The sequence below is a fragment of the Engystomops pustulosus genome, chromosome 1 (genome assembly GCF_040894005.1).
Source record: "Engystomops pustulosus chromosome 1, aEngPut4.maternal, whole genome shotgun sequence".
NCBI classification, from domain to species: Eukaryota; Metazoa; Chordata; class Amphibia; order Anura; family Leptodactylidae; genus Engystomops; species Engystomops pustulosus.
The window spans coordinates 261905444-261922019 of NC_092411.1; the positions used below are offsets into that span (position 1 = coordinate 261905444).

Here is a 16576-nt window from a genome sequence, read left to right on the forward strand (position 1 = left end):
ATCCCAGCCCATGTCAATGGACTTTTCTAAAAAGGTGGCTCCCCAACCATCATGTGGTTTTTGTAGAGCTGTATTGGGGCTGCTACGCAGATTCAGGGGCATCTTGAATTTTCTTTCTAGGCCCCAAGGTTGCTGAGATATCAGTCTGAGTATCTGACCATTGTAATCCTCTCTACTGTCAGAGAGGAGGTGCTGGGAGGGAGTTTGCATTATGCTAATCTTCTCTAACAAGTAGAGGATTATCATAACACTCCTTCCTACCTTTGCTCTTACTCTGACCATTATAATGGTCAGATATCTTTATTGATATCTTAGCAACTGTGTGGGCTAGAAGGAAAATCCATAGAATTCTATAGATCCAGGTCACGGCACCGTGATCATGTCAGACGGCTGTGCCACAAAGCATAGGACTTGTCTTAAACTTTGACAGATATGCATCACTGCCCACTTCTCCCTCCTCTTCCCAACCCTGTGCTCATCTTGGATCCGGTCTGGATAAATGCCCTCTTTCTGTTATATGCTACGGTGGAAGCCAGAGGAAAACCCAGCAGAAGCCGCTCTTATTCACTTCTACAAGAACTACACTTACAATATGGCTGGACAGCCAATACACTACCTATTGAGCTGTCTTCTTCAGGCCATAACAGCTGATCAGCCGAGTGTGCTGGATGTTGCACTACCACCAATCAACTGAAAATATCCTATGCTATGGATTGATCATTCATAGTACAGGCAGTTACTGGGTTATGTACAAGATAGATTCTGGAGGTTTGTTCTTAAGTTGAATTTGTATGCAAGTCGGAACTGTATATTTTATAATTGTAACCCCAGAGAAAAATGTTTTGGTCTCTGTGACAATTGGATTTTAAAAATGTTGGATTGTCATTAGCTCTTGTTAATAAGAATTAACAATAAAGCTTCATTGCAGATACCTGTTATAGCTCTTTATTGTAGCCTAGTGCAAAAATAAAGTAAATTACCAATGTCCAAAGGTCCGTTTGTAACTAAGGGTCGTCTTTAAGTCGGGTGTTCTTTAGTAGGGGGCCGCCTGTATAGTAGAACTTAAAATGCCTTCAAGAATATTTTGGTCACTCTCAGTCTCCAGTAACCAAACAAAAACCGCTCTCCCCCCGGCCCCCGCATAGTTGCCATCCTGCTCCCATAAGTAGATAAGTGTTACTAGTGCTAAGTCCTGTAATCAATCACTCACACTCAATGTTGGGCTAGTATTTAGTCAGTGACAGTAGTGTAATAGTCAATGTGCGTAGCATTCTCCTTAGGCTGTTCTTCAGGAATATCCTGTCTACAGATCTAGGTGGGGGATGGGGTACACAGATATTGTAGTCATCCCTGATTACTGTGTGGACAAAGGCTGTGCTCCCTATAGAGCTATAACTAATAATTACAGCAAAGGTAGGACATTGACAGTCAATACTGTATGTGAAATGCAAATTAATTTAGCCTGACTACCAAAATGATCTACACATCAATGTTTTGATGCCAACAGACCCCCAGTGGTCGAAAAGGACATCAGTGTTTGGCAGGTTGTCCCCTTAAAGAGGTTGTCCAGAGGTTGAAAAACATGGCTGCTCTTTGGTGGTATTGTTACACAACTGTATAGAAATGAATTTAGCTTAGTTGCAATATTCTTCACTATTCATGTTCAGGAGAGGTGGTGTTTTTGGAAGAAAGCAGACATGTTTTCTAGCTTCTGGAGAGACCCTTTAAACCCTCTTTATCCCCTTCTAATAGGCCTCTATATGCAGTTATATTACAATTATGAAGCCACTGGTTAGTGTTATGCTGAGCCTGAACAGAAGAGCGGTACGGGGTCCAGGTGTGGCCACTAAAACACCCCACCCCAGATTTTGATAGTCTATACCCCTTTAGGACTTGGACTTATGTTTGGTGCAAACAATGAATTTCATGTCAATATGCATAGAAGTTAATATTTATTAGTTTGAGTATTGGAAGAGAAGGTGATCTGATGTCTAATGAGCCTACGGAAGTGTTAGGAGTTATTTCACTTTACTTGCCAATTTTCCCCCTGACATATTGGAAGCCCATGAAGGTGCAGTAGATAATAGCAGGAGCTCAGAATGATTCCTGGAGTAGTTGTAAAGCATGGCCATGACATTTTTATGACTCCTCTCTTCAGTGATTCTGTAGTACATTGCCACTGTGTTTCCATTGTGGTGTCATAAACATTATTCATCATTTTACGAGGCCTCTCACGTGGGGACGTGTTTACATTTCAGTTTACTGAATATTAAATGAATTTTAACCAGAACATCATAAGTGCAATATAACATTAAACGGTCCTACAAATCACATTATTGATGTGTCTTTATTGATGCTGATTGAGAACACTACGTGGATCAGTACATGGACAGTCATGAAGTCTTTATTAGGAAAGATCATAGACTACTTTATGGCACACAAGAACAGTTATTAGTGGCAGAAAATGAAGATGAGGAGAAGAAACTGTTCAACCTTGAAGGAGCTGTTTGGATTTTTTTCATTTCTTATACTATAGATAACCTTTGTTTTGAGAAATTACAATGGTTGATATCTGTAATCTGGAACACGCTATAGTTGACTGGGCTCATCAGATTAAAAGTCATCTAAAGCCATCAGGGTTAGCAGACCGGGTTGGCCAAAATAAAATATTTACACATTTCTGATTTCTGTTTTTTTTTCTGTGTTCCTGGCCAGAAGTTCTTGGGGGTACCAGGTTCAGTTTCGGCCAATAGATACCTTCGTTGGACCACAAGACAACACTTCCTCTGACCATGGAACTTGACTTCCTTTGTTGTTCCCATATCTGAGGAGGCCACTCGTGGGCCAGAGCAGGTCCTGTGACCCTGCGGAACAAGGATAAGATCCTGAATGAAAATTGGATGTACCAAAGCAAAGTGGGAAGCGGGAGTTGGGTTTTCCAGAATTTCCAGAAAAAAACATTTAAAAGATAAGACACTAGCCAAAAATTGGCATTAAGCAAGCCGAGTAGGCCTTTTGTAGAGGAGTTCGTATAAACAGCCTTTGGCCAACAGTTGTCTCATGTGGCTAACTAATGTGGTCTCAACACTCTGCAAATGCCCAGTAGTCTTGTTGGCTTCTTGCTTGGGTTTTTTTATAGTCAGACACAGCTATGCTCTCATTCTCGACTTTGCCAGGCAATGGAAATTCCCCGATCAGATACAACTTGTGCCAGGGCTTCCTTATTCAGGTTCCTCATAGAGAGTATTTAATGATATGTCTGAATATATAAACCAAGTGCAATTTATTTAGTCAAAAACAGAATAAAGGTTGTATTTCTGTGATATTTTTTTCTTGACTCTTGAATCTTGGTATGAGATAATTTGGCAAATAATATCAAATAGTCTATGTGTGAGCTGTGCCAGAATGTGTTTGCTTGAGATGTTCAAAGGGTAGTTAATGCCAAAGAAACCACTAGAATCAGCACAAAAAGTATCTTCAGGGGGAAAGTGCCATGTACTGTGTTCTTAACTAGAGCCAGGAGAAGGTTTTCTAAAGTAACTGTTCTAACTTGATTCTTCAGTGGACCATGTTTGATTAAAAATGTACTTCAAAATAAAAACCTGAAAGCCATCCCTCACCCTGTAGATTGGGACAGCATGACATCTCTTTATACCTTTTTTTGAGCTAGGGACCCGCTGCAGGCAAAAAAAGTTTCCATGTAGGCAGGGAAAAAAATCCCTGTTTTTTGTTACTTCCCTTTCACTCTGAAAAAAAAAATCAAATACCAACTTTTTCATGATTCTTCTTAGGACTCCTCTTTTCTTCTCTTCTTTGCCATGGATGTACTCAACTCTTTAGTCGACGGGCACAATGACATTTTCACATTGTGCCCCCCCCCCCATCACACCCCTTCATGACCCACTGGCGTGAAGGTGGCGGAGAGGGCAAAATAATTGCAAGTGCTAACAATAAGCAAGCATTTGCGATTATTTCAGGGCTGACATGGCGCAGAGGCCCTGATAAATATGCACCAATGTGTATTTATATATGCTGTACCTTTGTATATGGTACTGTATGTGTGTGTATGTGTTCTATATGTGTTACACCTATGATGCTCCTAGTTACACCTCTGGTCAAATGCAGATTTTTTTTAGAAACGTTTTAGGTGCAAATTTTCAAAAAGGTGCACATTTTTTGGTCTTTACTGTAAATGATCAGGACTGAAGTGGTTTTAGTCAATTATTTGCAACATTTTAGGCACAAAACAATGGTAAATCAGGCGCAAACATCTGGAAACAGGACAAATACAAAGACAAATTAGGTGCAAACCAGGATTATTACTAAACTGCGAACTCCAGTGCACTGCTTGAAACAGTAGCAACACACAAAAATTCCCCAATGCTCTCCAAAAGTCACTAAAATGTAACCAAAAAAAACCTCATCATACTAAGATAACCCTGCCCCAATGCCGATTTGCTCAGCACTTTTAAAAAACAAAGTAAAAGTGTGACGGCATTGATGACCCCTGGTCCCTTGTTTGCGGCCAGTGTGTTGTCGTTATGTGAAGCCCGGTTAGAGGCGCAAATACGGACAGGAATTGGACCTGTTCTATAATTTGTAGCTTAGACAGTCAGCTCATACATTGGGCATGGACATTACAACTGTGGGGTTCATTTACTAAGGGTCCAAACAGCGCACTTTCGTCGGGTTTACCGAATATTTCCGTTTTGCGCCGAATTCCCCCGGGATTTTGACACATGCGATTGAATTTTGACGCTTCAGCACATGCTTCAACACAGCAGAGATTGGGGGCGTGGCCATCGGACAACCTGACAGATTCGGACAAACCCCGGAGTTTATAAAAGGATTTGTGTCGCAAGATCAAGCACTCACATTCACCAGGAAGAAGCAGGTGAACTCTGGCGCACCTCGGCGCAGCAGCAACACCTGCAGGAACTCGGGGGCACGACCTTAGTGAATCGCGCCGGACCCGTCGGACGTCCACGTCGGACAACGCACCGCAGGATCGCGACGGAACCGGGTAAGTAAATCTGCCCCTGTGTGTATGAACCCATTGAAATGCATGAGGACATGTGCTATCCAAAAACAAGGTCCTCCTGCATGAGCCCTGTGTCTATACATGTCTCCTAATGTCATTGAGATAAAATGATGAACCTTTGACCGTTTTAATAGAAACCTCTGCAAAATAAAAGCCATAAACTCTACATCCCATAATCACTTCTTACACTTAAATGGAGAATTTTATATATTCACATTCATTTGTTCTTGTGGGTTAAGAGTCCCAAGGAACCAATCCAGTGACGCCTCCATCTATAGTCAGCCATGAATATAATATACAATAGCTGTAAACGTATTTTTATCGTATCCTTCTCTACTTTCCGTTAACCACCTCGATTTCACGTCGACTGGAATTTACTCTCAGTTGTTTGACATGACTACAACCACGCGTCCAGATTTTTTTTTTTTTCTGTCTCAAGGTCACATCGACGAAACACACCCTATAGAGATCCTTATTATTTTGTAATAGGAGAGAAGACAGGGAGTATGGGCATTCCTAACATGACAATCTCGAAGGGCGCCAGCTTTTCCACCAACACCGAATGACCAAGGTTGAACGTTATGGGGAAACTATTTATAACAGAGAAGTTAGTAGGGCAACACTAAATATGGTCACCAGGGATATTCATATCTTCAGGGGGAAAAGTTTTTTTTTTTTTTTTTGCTTACACTCAAGGCACTACTTAAAACCTTATATATAAATGTATGTTTTAACTATAGATAGATAGACGTCTAGTATTTTTAGGCCGGCAAACGTAATCATTGGCGCTTTATAAATTGGAATGCAGCTGAGTTTTAAATCCATTTTCAAACAAAATGAAAAATGCTAACAAAGTGCTTTTGATTTTTTTTTCCCTTTTTTTTTTCCGCTCCAGCACAAATCTTCCGAATTTCTTCATAAACAAAGATTCATGAGAAATAGAAACAGCTGGAGATATACCTCCATGTCTCCCTTGGGGCGGCTTTATAGTCATCTCTCTTGTATGCAGTTTTGGTTTAATAAATTGCAAAAAAAAAATACAATGATGAAATACCATTTTTTAAAAACTACTTATAATATCTGCTGAAAATGTAATTTTGCCTCTGTTTGAGTAACATGATAAAGTTAAATGGGGAGATATACAATGTGAATAGACATCAATATTTTGTTTTAAAATATAGATATATATCTTAGGATATATAGATGTTAAGATGAGGAATAAGTATGAGGTCGGTATGGGGGCCCACACAATGCACACTTACTGAGCAGCTGTTTGAAGAGACCACATGTGATTTGATATCTTTGCTCCTTGCTAAGCATAGCATCAGGCATAGTATAGTGGCTGTGCTTGGTATTGCAGGTCAGCAATAAGTCAAGCCATGACTACCAAATGTGACACCCCTTGTATCTCTCCCAATTCATACATGTGATTTTGAGGGTTCCGATCGCTACTAAACCTATACAGATGATCTACCCGGAGAGTATTATTGGACCTGAGAATTAGAATCAATGACCAACAACTATCTAGATTGTCCGGCCTGGATCACAAATTCAAATATATATGTTTATTAGGATAGAACGAAATCATGTTTTCTTTATACATTTAGAACACAAAAACAGAACATTTTTGGAGTTTGCATGTGACTCTCCCATAAAGAGATCAATGATCATACAATGGCCACAGTCTATAGAGCAGCAGACTTTTGGCGGACAAAGCTCCATAGCAGCATTAGTGGCGAGGAAAGGAGGGTTATATTGTCAGGACACAGTGCGGCAGATTTATCAGGACCTCTGTGCGGCCGGCCGGGAGTGCTGCTTTTATTTCTACACCAGGCAGGGAATAAATGCTGCACAGCGCATGAGATAGATAGTAGAAGCATATATAGATGGATAGATATGAGAGAGATTTGTGGATAGATAGATAGATACTTTGGAGAGATACTGTAGATATATATGAGATAGACGGTAGATAGATAGATAGATAGATAGATAGACAGACAGACAGACAGACAGACAGACAGACAGACAGATAGATAGATAGATAGATAGATAGATATGAGAGAGATGGGTGGATAGACATATATGAGATAGACGGTAGATAGATAGATAGATAGATAGATAGATAGATAGATAGATAGATAGATAGACAGATAGATAGATATGAGAGAGATGGGTGGATAGATAGATATGAGATAGACGGTAGATAGATAGATAGATAGATAGATAGATAGATAGATAGATAGATAGACAGATAGATAGATAGATATGAGAGAGATGGGTGGATAGATAGATATGAGATAGACGGTAGATAGACAGATAGACAGATAGATAGATAGATAGATAGATAGATAGACAGATAGATAGATATGAGAGAGATGGGTGGATAGATAGATAGATAGATAGATAGATAGATAGATAGATAGATAGATAGATAGATACTTTGGAGAGATACTGTAGATATATATGAGATAGACGGTAGGTAGATAGATAGATAGATAGATAGATAGATAGATAGATAGATAGATACATAGATAGATAGATACATAGATGTGAGATAGATAGATAGATAGATAGATAGATAGATAGATAGATAGATAGATAGATAGATAGATACTGTAGATATATATATATATATGATAAACAGTAGATAGATAGATAGACAGATAGATAGATAACTGGATGATAGAAGGTAGATAGATATTAGACAGATACTACAGATAGATATGAGGTAGATGGTATATAGATAGGATTAGACATAGATAGATGATAGATATAGATAGAATTTTTAGTGTGCAGTATAAAATAATCATAACATTTTTCTATTAGAAACTATAGAAGCAGAGAATAAATGAAAGCCATTAATGAGCCCATGTTTAAGCATAATGTAGTGTGAAAATGAAACATTTTAGAAAATACTATTTGTCCTGGTTTGTAATTTGCTGGATTGCCGCCTGGATACTAATATCTGTGCGATGCCCCCTCCCCACTGCCGGCTCAGATATGTAGAAGCTCACGTTCAGTCCACATCAGGAGATATTTTTGTCACCCGCTTAGCAAACAGACCTTCTGTTTAGCCTCATATTGTTTGGTTGAGTGGGGTCTGAAAAAGGTGAGATAAGTAAAAATTCACACATGGGAAATTAAAGCAGCCTAATCTCATTATAGATTGGTCCCCGGGCAACTCATTAACCCTTTTAATGAAGAGGTGTGGTCTTATCAGAGCAAATCTTCACAAGAGCTTTTAATAAACTGCCTGGATCTGTGTACATCTGTATTGTAGAGCTGACTTCATATTTGTGGGGGGGTTGTACCTCAAGACAAGTGGGCAAATATTGTCGGCAAATACCCCAAATTGGTTACTTTGGTGACCATGTATAATTTGGTTTGTGGTGCAAGAACCAAGTTGTCATAGACGTAGCTTAGCTGCATGAGTCCTAATTTTGTTCCTAGTTTCCTAAATTGTGTGTTTCCTAATAAAGTAGTTCATTATGACTCATAACCTTGGGGTTTCACGTTTGGTGTATACACCGGGAAAACCATCAAGCAGCGGTCCACCGGAAAAAAATTGTATGTAGTTTAGTCCTTACAAGGTAACCGAATGATGTATGTCCCTATACCCCTATATAGTAGAGCACACCCAAGCCCTCATTATAGGTATTATAAAGGAACCAATACTGCCCGCAATAGGTCCTTACTACACCATTGATTTTCTGAAAGACTGTATCGGCTTGGTGGAATTCATTAGAGCAGACAATATTTTTCCAATCGCAAGATAGCATCCTACTATACTTCACCAAAAACGGTTAGGACAACCATTTTACACATGATGACTAAATATAAAAACTTCTCTACCCCTAATCATAGCCATAACTGCCTGGTCTTATGAGCTTATGAAGCATTATGGGACTTTACAGTGTTGAGCTGGACCACCAAAGTAGTAAAGGATCCTGGCTGGGCCCCTTCTCTAACCTAAACTGAACCCAATTTAAATAGCACAAAACAGCAGATAGTGGGGGTTTTTCAAGGGAACTGATGAAGGGGGGCCCTAGAATCATTTTTTTCTGATAGGCCAAAGGAACCCCTGTCCGAGAATGGAACTTGATGTCATGGAAGGCATACTATTGGGGAGGATTTATCAGGGCTTGCGTGCCAGTTTTTTTGTGTACAAGTCCTTAAATAGGTGCAATTTCTGGCGTGGTGGGATATAAACAGATTGTGCCCGTTACCATAGTTCCCCAGCATTGGTCATTCCTACACCGAGCCTGTTCACTACCTAAACCGTGGCACAGGCTATAGTGCAGTTCTACACGAGGCTGGACCTACTGTACAACTGCCCGTCAGGAGGCCGGTGCCTCCTAATAGATCTGGCAGATGCCAGGGAGCAGGGTTTAGAACATGCACTGGCACACCATGCAACTGAATTTGATAATTCACCCCTATATATATGACAAGAGGAATATTAGATGTCTGACACATCTGTTTTAGTAAATTAATTGACCTTAAATAGGTTGTCCAGAATCAGGGTTTTTTTTAATATGGACCCCAGGGGTCAATCTTCTAGCAGTCTTCTATCCTGGCCCTATAAAATGAGGCCTCAAATTTCATGCATTTATCAGGCCAATATAAGCAGTATGGTTCCCTAGTATGTAACTTCTGAATGCCAAATATACAAGTACGGGATGAGGTCTGCTCGATATATATGGAGTATTGCCTATGAAGAATGTCCACGTAGCTGAGACATGACATAAACGAGAACGATTGGACCCTTCTAGTTTTCTCATCACTGAAGAAGAAAGAACAGTCGGTCAACTTTAGGGTAATTATTACTGATATGAAACGGAGAGCAACGTTGTGTCCCATGCTGCATGTACTCATTATTTTAACTAAAGGAACTTGTTGATGTGTTTATTTAAAGTACCATACAGTCTAACAATATCTACTTTTAGGGACTTTACATGCAGTACTTCTTAAAGTGACACTAAACTAGGCAACAAGTAAGAAAACCCAACAGGAGATGTTGTCAACACAGTTTAGGTCCCCAAACCAACATTTTTGTAGAATTTTCTTTGGTTTTAATTTGTAAATTAGGACTCCTCTAGAAGGAAGAAAATTGTCAATAAAGAAACCTTGAAACATAAAAAAGGATTTCAGCCAAAGCTGGGAAATTTCTTCCTAATTTTTTCTAGACAGCTTTCACTTCATAAAAGGACAGGATTCTGGTAAGCTGAGTGAGATACTTCAGGGATGACTCTGAGGGTTATTGGTTCTCCATGCAATGACATATTCATGTACATAGCTCATCTATGGAACTCTATGCTTAAAGCAATGACAATTCTACAACAAAGAATAGAAAAATTTCAAAACATAATGGACTAACAATATGTCGTTTAAAAGTATCTGGCAGCAGAAGATACCTCCCCTTGTACATTCTAAACCTCACCATTGGCTTGACCACAGCCAAAAATAGAAGAGCTACTGGTAATGCATCATGGAAACAAGTATGTAAATTACCTCTCCTCCAGATCTCCCTAGTCCCATCATTCCGTATCTCAGCTGTCTACAAGTAGGCTTCTACTGTAGCTTGCACAAAACCCAATTGTCATGTTTTAAGTCTCTTGAAATAGCTAGATGTTGACTTACCTATATATGATCCTAGTGGTACAAAAATTCTTTCTTTTGGAGGAGAAGTAATTTGCATATGTCTCCCAGTGGAGCATGGCATTTGTATGTTATACCAGCAAGAACTCCAACCACAACCACCTTCTAACCACCTTAAATTTTGGCTGACTTCCCATTGTTTGGGTTCCTATTATAGGCAGAGCAGAGGAGGAAGGTCCTTCCTGCCATGAAAACCCAAAGATCGAATTTTTTAATATTGCAAGGTTCCATTTAGAGATGAGCGAATCATCCAACAATTGATTTGTAAAAGCTTTGTCGAATGATTCGGTTCAAGTCCTAATCGAATCGGTCCAATACAGTGGGGCTTATTTACTATCGCACTTTCGGCGGATTTCCAAAGTTTCCGGGATTTGCGCTGCTGTGACAGGTATTTAACTGGGGATTGTGTCGCATGCGATCAAATTTTGGCACGGCTGTGCTGGCTTTCATGCGACAGAAAATGGGCAGGGGGGTCGGGCCATCAGATGATCCGATTAATTCTGAATAAGCATGGGATTTAGGATTCAATTTGTGCCGCAAGACAATGCACTTACATACAGCAGCGACACACGCAGGATATCGGGCGCACAATCTTAGTGAATCTCGGCAGATGTGCATTCTGGTGGAACAATGCACTCTCGGGGATCGCGCAGGACGGGTACGTAAATGTGCCCCAATGTTGCTTTTGCGATTGTCCTGGAAATTTTTATAAACCCCCTTCTAATCCTCTAAAATGCAAATTTTTGAATAAAAGCTCTCTTTTTGTTTAATTAATTATTTATGCATTTGACATCTTCTCTCCGTTCTGAATGACAGTATCAGCTCTCCATCAGCGAAGCGATGCAGAAAAGTTTCCGATCTGATTAGTTGCCTGAAAAATGGCAGATCCGTAATGAATCTACAAACCAACAAATAGATTTGTTCATCTCTAGTTCCAGTTATGATCTTCGGTATATAAGAGTGTAATGGGCTGTGGGAAAAGAAACAACTAAGGGGAAATAAATTGATTTTTAGCACAGGGCAAACACCTAGGGCAGGCTATCAATCCTACAAGCCATAAATATGACAATAATACCTACCATTGTAAACTGATTAATTATGCAAATTAAATCAATAGATCAATGTAGCACTTACGGTGGGTTAATTCGCAGGGGGGAAAAAACTACAGAAAATGACCCGAAATACAAAAATGGTTTCTCTCTTTGCAGATGAATGGTATACAGTATATATGTCCTGTCCATAATACATCATCTCGCTTATTGCTGCTAAGTCCAGAGATTTGTGTCAATGACAAGTGCAGATGGCCTGAAGAAGAGCGGTCACACATATGTTCTTTTCATTGTTGGTCACTTCCAGCTGGGCCTCCTGCTGGGACAGGGATACAGTTCACAAACATTTGTTCATTTGCTAATGGATTTAGCTTCATTCTTGCAATCTCTTCCTCTCTGAACTTGTTACTTCAAGTGTTCAGTACAGATATGGAGCACATAGATCATTGGCCATAAGATACAGGCTGCAGAGAATGTGGTCATTGACTTTAGTCCCTGCTCGCTGAAGCTTGCCTTCTAATTTCCTTACAGCAGCAAAATGAAGAAGCACAGAAGAGCCAAACTCATAGGAAGCCATGTCCACTGAGAATAAAGCTGGCCGTACACTTAAGATAGCTGTCACCAAATGCTCATACGGTCAACAAGACCCCACCATAAAAATAAACACTCAGCATGATTTTTACCATGGGAAAGGTTGAATTCAACGCGCCTGATGTTCCTCTCTACTGTCAAGGGAGAGTTGAGAGACCCCCATACCATTAGAGTCAGCTGATCTTGACAATGCTTGATAAATAAGATATGAAACACATTGCCATCATCATGACTTAAAGGGGTATTCCCACAAAAATATACTCAGGACAACAAAATAACACATTCTCTAATTCACTGCTATTAACATAAATACAGCATTTCACAGATATAATTCCAACCTGTCTCTATCAGTCCTGATGTACACAATTTTGGTTGCCCCTGTATACGACAGTAAATCTTCTGACTATGGTTGGATTCTTCTCATGAATAGCTTCTCTTGTCTGCACACTGCAGTGCTCTCTGCCTCCTGCCCCTCCCACTGCGTTACAGGACCAGTTTAGACACAGGCACTTCCTGCCAGCAAACAGCAGTGTGCAGAGACTTAATCTACAAGCTAAAGACAGATAAAGTCTTTATACTCTGTGGTTTATTGAATAAGTGAGTTAGCAGAACAGAGAGTGTCATTGTGTTTTATATCCATCTCATGGATCTCATCATCTCTGATATGTCTCATCTCTCCTTTTCTATGTGTCAGATACTAGTAGAATGTTCAGAAGCTAAAAAAAGTGTAATAAACCCTGTACCCTAATAATCTAAGCACATTGTCAGCACCCAGCATCTCATAGCACAGAGGATCTCCTAAGAGAGTTTCCGCCCATACTCTGGAATCTTACACTGACCATCACTGAGTGATAGGAGCTAAAACAGCAATAAAATGGAGTAACATTGTAAAGTAAGGGGTTAAAATGATCTTGATTGTGTAAACATTCCTAGGGAATTAAAATTTCTGAATTTTCTTTCATGTAGCTATTAACTAGCCCTTCATTTGGCCAGTACAGCAAATCCTTAAATTGACTCTTCTAGTAATGCCACCTCTACTCAAATGAAAGTTACACCAAACACACATATAATTTTGATTGTCTAAGTAGTTCTCTCATTTTTGCCCTTTGAACTCTACATGGAGATCTGGACTTTGGTGAAAGTTTTGTATCATTTTAGCTGTGGCTGACTCATGTGGACCAGAAGACACCAGTGCAATGAACCAAGTAGACAGAACAGAGGTATAAGTCAGGTTGAGAAGCTTTATCACAAAAGTAAAACTTGCAGAGGACAAGAAAGGCACACCATTCTCAGATATGGGTAAAGGGGCTGAAGCAGGGCAGCCATCAGGGGGATTTAGCATGACTGTGTTCAGGGGGCCCCGAGGAGGGGAAGGGGCCCCAAGTCACAGAATACCCTCCACCATTCCCTGGTGTAGGGAACTCACTGTGCACAAAGGGCCGAGTTATCATTACTGTATTGGGGGGTGGGTGGCCCACAAAATTTGCCAGTCAGGGGCCCCAAACTTCCTAGTGGCGGCCCTGGGCTGCGGTAGAAAAAATTAAAAAAGATGAAGAAATTTGTAAAAAAACAATTATTGAAACAATAGAACAAATCTGTGTTTTAGAGTCAGTTGTGTACCCAATCATAATTTAAGCAACATCTAAATAGATTTGGACATGAAGGGAATCTTTTCTAAAAGCTTCTACGAATCGAATCTCTGATGATTTGCTCAACTACAGTAACTAGTTACTAGAGGTAAGACTCCAGCAATACACAAGTACATCAACATGTTCCTCTTGCTGTATGGACTTCTTGTTTTGCTTCAAAAATACTGCTTCAAAAACTTTCAAACATTGACTCACGTTTTTGGAATGTACATTTGAGTTTCTGGCCTCTTTAAGTATAATAAAATAATACACTATAATAATGTAATATGAGCGGATAGTTGAGTAGAAGTTTGCCTAAGCATTACCTGCACTGTATGCGCCGTCAGTCCATTTGTTTTTATGGCACCTGATGGCCGTATAATGAAGCCTTGTCGCTGTTTCACCGGTGGCTCATTGTTTACATAGCCTTGGGAAGAGAAGATCATAAAAGTTTATTGCTCTTTTTAATTCACATTTATTGAAAACCTCAGCCAATAGTTATTATTTGTCATTTTAAGACAGAATCTTCACGTAGAGTTGTGGGAAACGATGTGTGACAAATGACGGAATATGGTGGGAAATTATTTTTCTTATATATCGGGCTTATAGGATATTTCTTATTCTGGTTTCACTAATATTCCAATATAATCTCCATAATCGGGATGACTGTCTTTGTGTAGGACATCGTAACCATATTGAGAGATACTAGACATTTAATTGCCAATGAATTTTTTTTGTACCGTATTTTTTTGGACGATAAGGTGGACAAAAATCCTTTGATTTTCTCAGAAATCAAAGGTGCGCCTTATAGTCCAGTGCGCCTTATATATGAACCATACTTACACACAACAGCTGCCTTGGACTGTGCACAGGTCTGCCACCTGCTGGTCATTCATCCTTATAATCCGGTGCGCCTTATATATGAACCTAGACATTTTAGCAGGCATTTATTGATGGTGCGCCTTATAATCTGGTGCGCCTTATAGTCCGAAAAATACGGTAAGTATTTTTGAAACTTTTCCCAAATTGACTTTATAACAATGTGAATTGACAACATCACTATGGCTGGGTTATACACACAAAGGGTTTCTCTGGGCTACAAGTATTTTTAACACTTTTTTATGCAGATAAAAGAGCCCCCTGCTTACAATACTATATTCTATTTATAAACTGCTAATAACAGATGATCTGAGGGGGTGCTATGGTACATTTTCAAACCCAGGTAACCCATTTAAGTTGATCACATTTCTTGGATCCTCAACAATTAGTGGTAATTTGTTGGAATGTGTTGAAGTACCGTATGTACTCGAGTATAAGCCGACCCGAGTATAAGCCGAGACCCCTAATTTCAACACAAAAAAATGGAAACCTATTGACTCGAGTATAAGCCGAGGGTGGGAAATACATTGGTCACAGCTTCCCAGTATATACTCTACTCTCCGGATTCTTCCCTCATCTTCGGGCTCCTCTTCGGGTCTCTGTGCTCGGCCCACACACTGAATGACGTCAGCTGATTGCTGACGTCATTGTTTGTGATCCACTGGCATCGCAAGGGGACCCGAAGAGGAGCCGAAGAACCCAAAGGCTTATACTCGAGTATATATGGTAAGTATTAATTTCTTTTACAGCACCCCCATAGGCCAATTTTAATTTTACAGTCTGTTCCTGTACTGTACAGATGACATGAGGCCTCCAGAGATTCCTTGAGGTTGGACCGTTGATATCAGTAGTTGGCACTCTACTTATCTGCTGTTCCCATCTGTCACCACAACTGACCCCAAAAACAAAGTTGTATAGTGGCTTGAGTCTCACCCACACCAATCTGGGAATAGATTGAAGAGGTTGTCCACGTTCAACAAATACTTTTTGGGTAAGGAACAGTTATACAATTTTCCAATATACTTTCTGTATCAATTCCTCACGTTTTGTAGATCTCTGCTTGCTGTCCTTCTCTAGAAAGCTTCATTGTTTACTTCCGGTGGATAGAAATCTGACCATGGTCATGTAATGGACATGCAGGTGCATGAGCTGTTAGTATCACATGGCTCTGGTTACTCTCTGTGATATAACGGCTCGTGTACCTGCATGTCCATCACAGACCATGGACTGATTTCTATCCGGCGGAAGTAAACTTAGAAGCTTCCTATGGAAGGAGGGCAAACAGAGATCTAGAAAACCATGAGGAAATGATACAGAAAGTATCCTGGAAACTTGTATAACTATTCATTATACAAACAATATCAATTATTATGCTGAAAGTGGACAACCCCTTTAAGTCATCCGGTTTCAGATGTCTAAATACAACATATCCTTGTTAGATTAACCCTAATTGTGATGATCATGGTTATAGCAAATACTTAGCAACCAGGAGGACTATTTACTTTTTTTTACAATCTTATGACATTTTAGACTGATGGAACGAATTTCCATGGATCAGAAACAACCAGAACATAACCATAAATAGTAAGTAAATTTGAGGTCACAAAAGTGAAATTCTCTTAGTTTAGCTGTAGTTATGAAAGTTCAGCTTCTTATACAGAGGATTCTAGACACAGCTGAGTTATGACAAGAGATTATTATACCCTAGTTTATCAAGTGTAATCAGGAAG

At 39.8% G+C, this 16576-nt stretch overlaps 1 protein-coding gene across 2 annotated transcripts in view; it reads left to right on the forward strand.

Moving 5' to 3' along the window:
• The window catches only part of PPARGC1A (PPARG coactivator 1 alpha), a 1046166-nt gene that overhangs the window by 919783 nt on the left and 109807 nt on the right, over window positions 1–16576 (forward strand). The window lies entirely within an intron of this gene.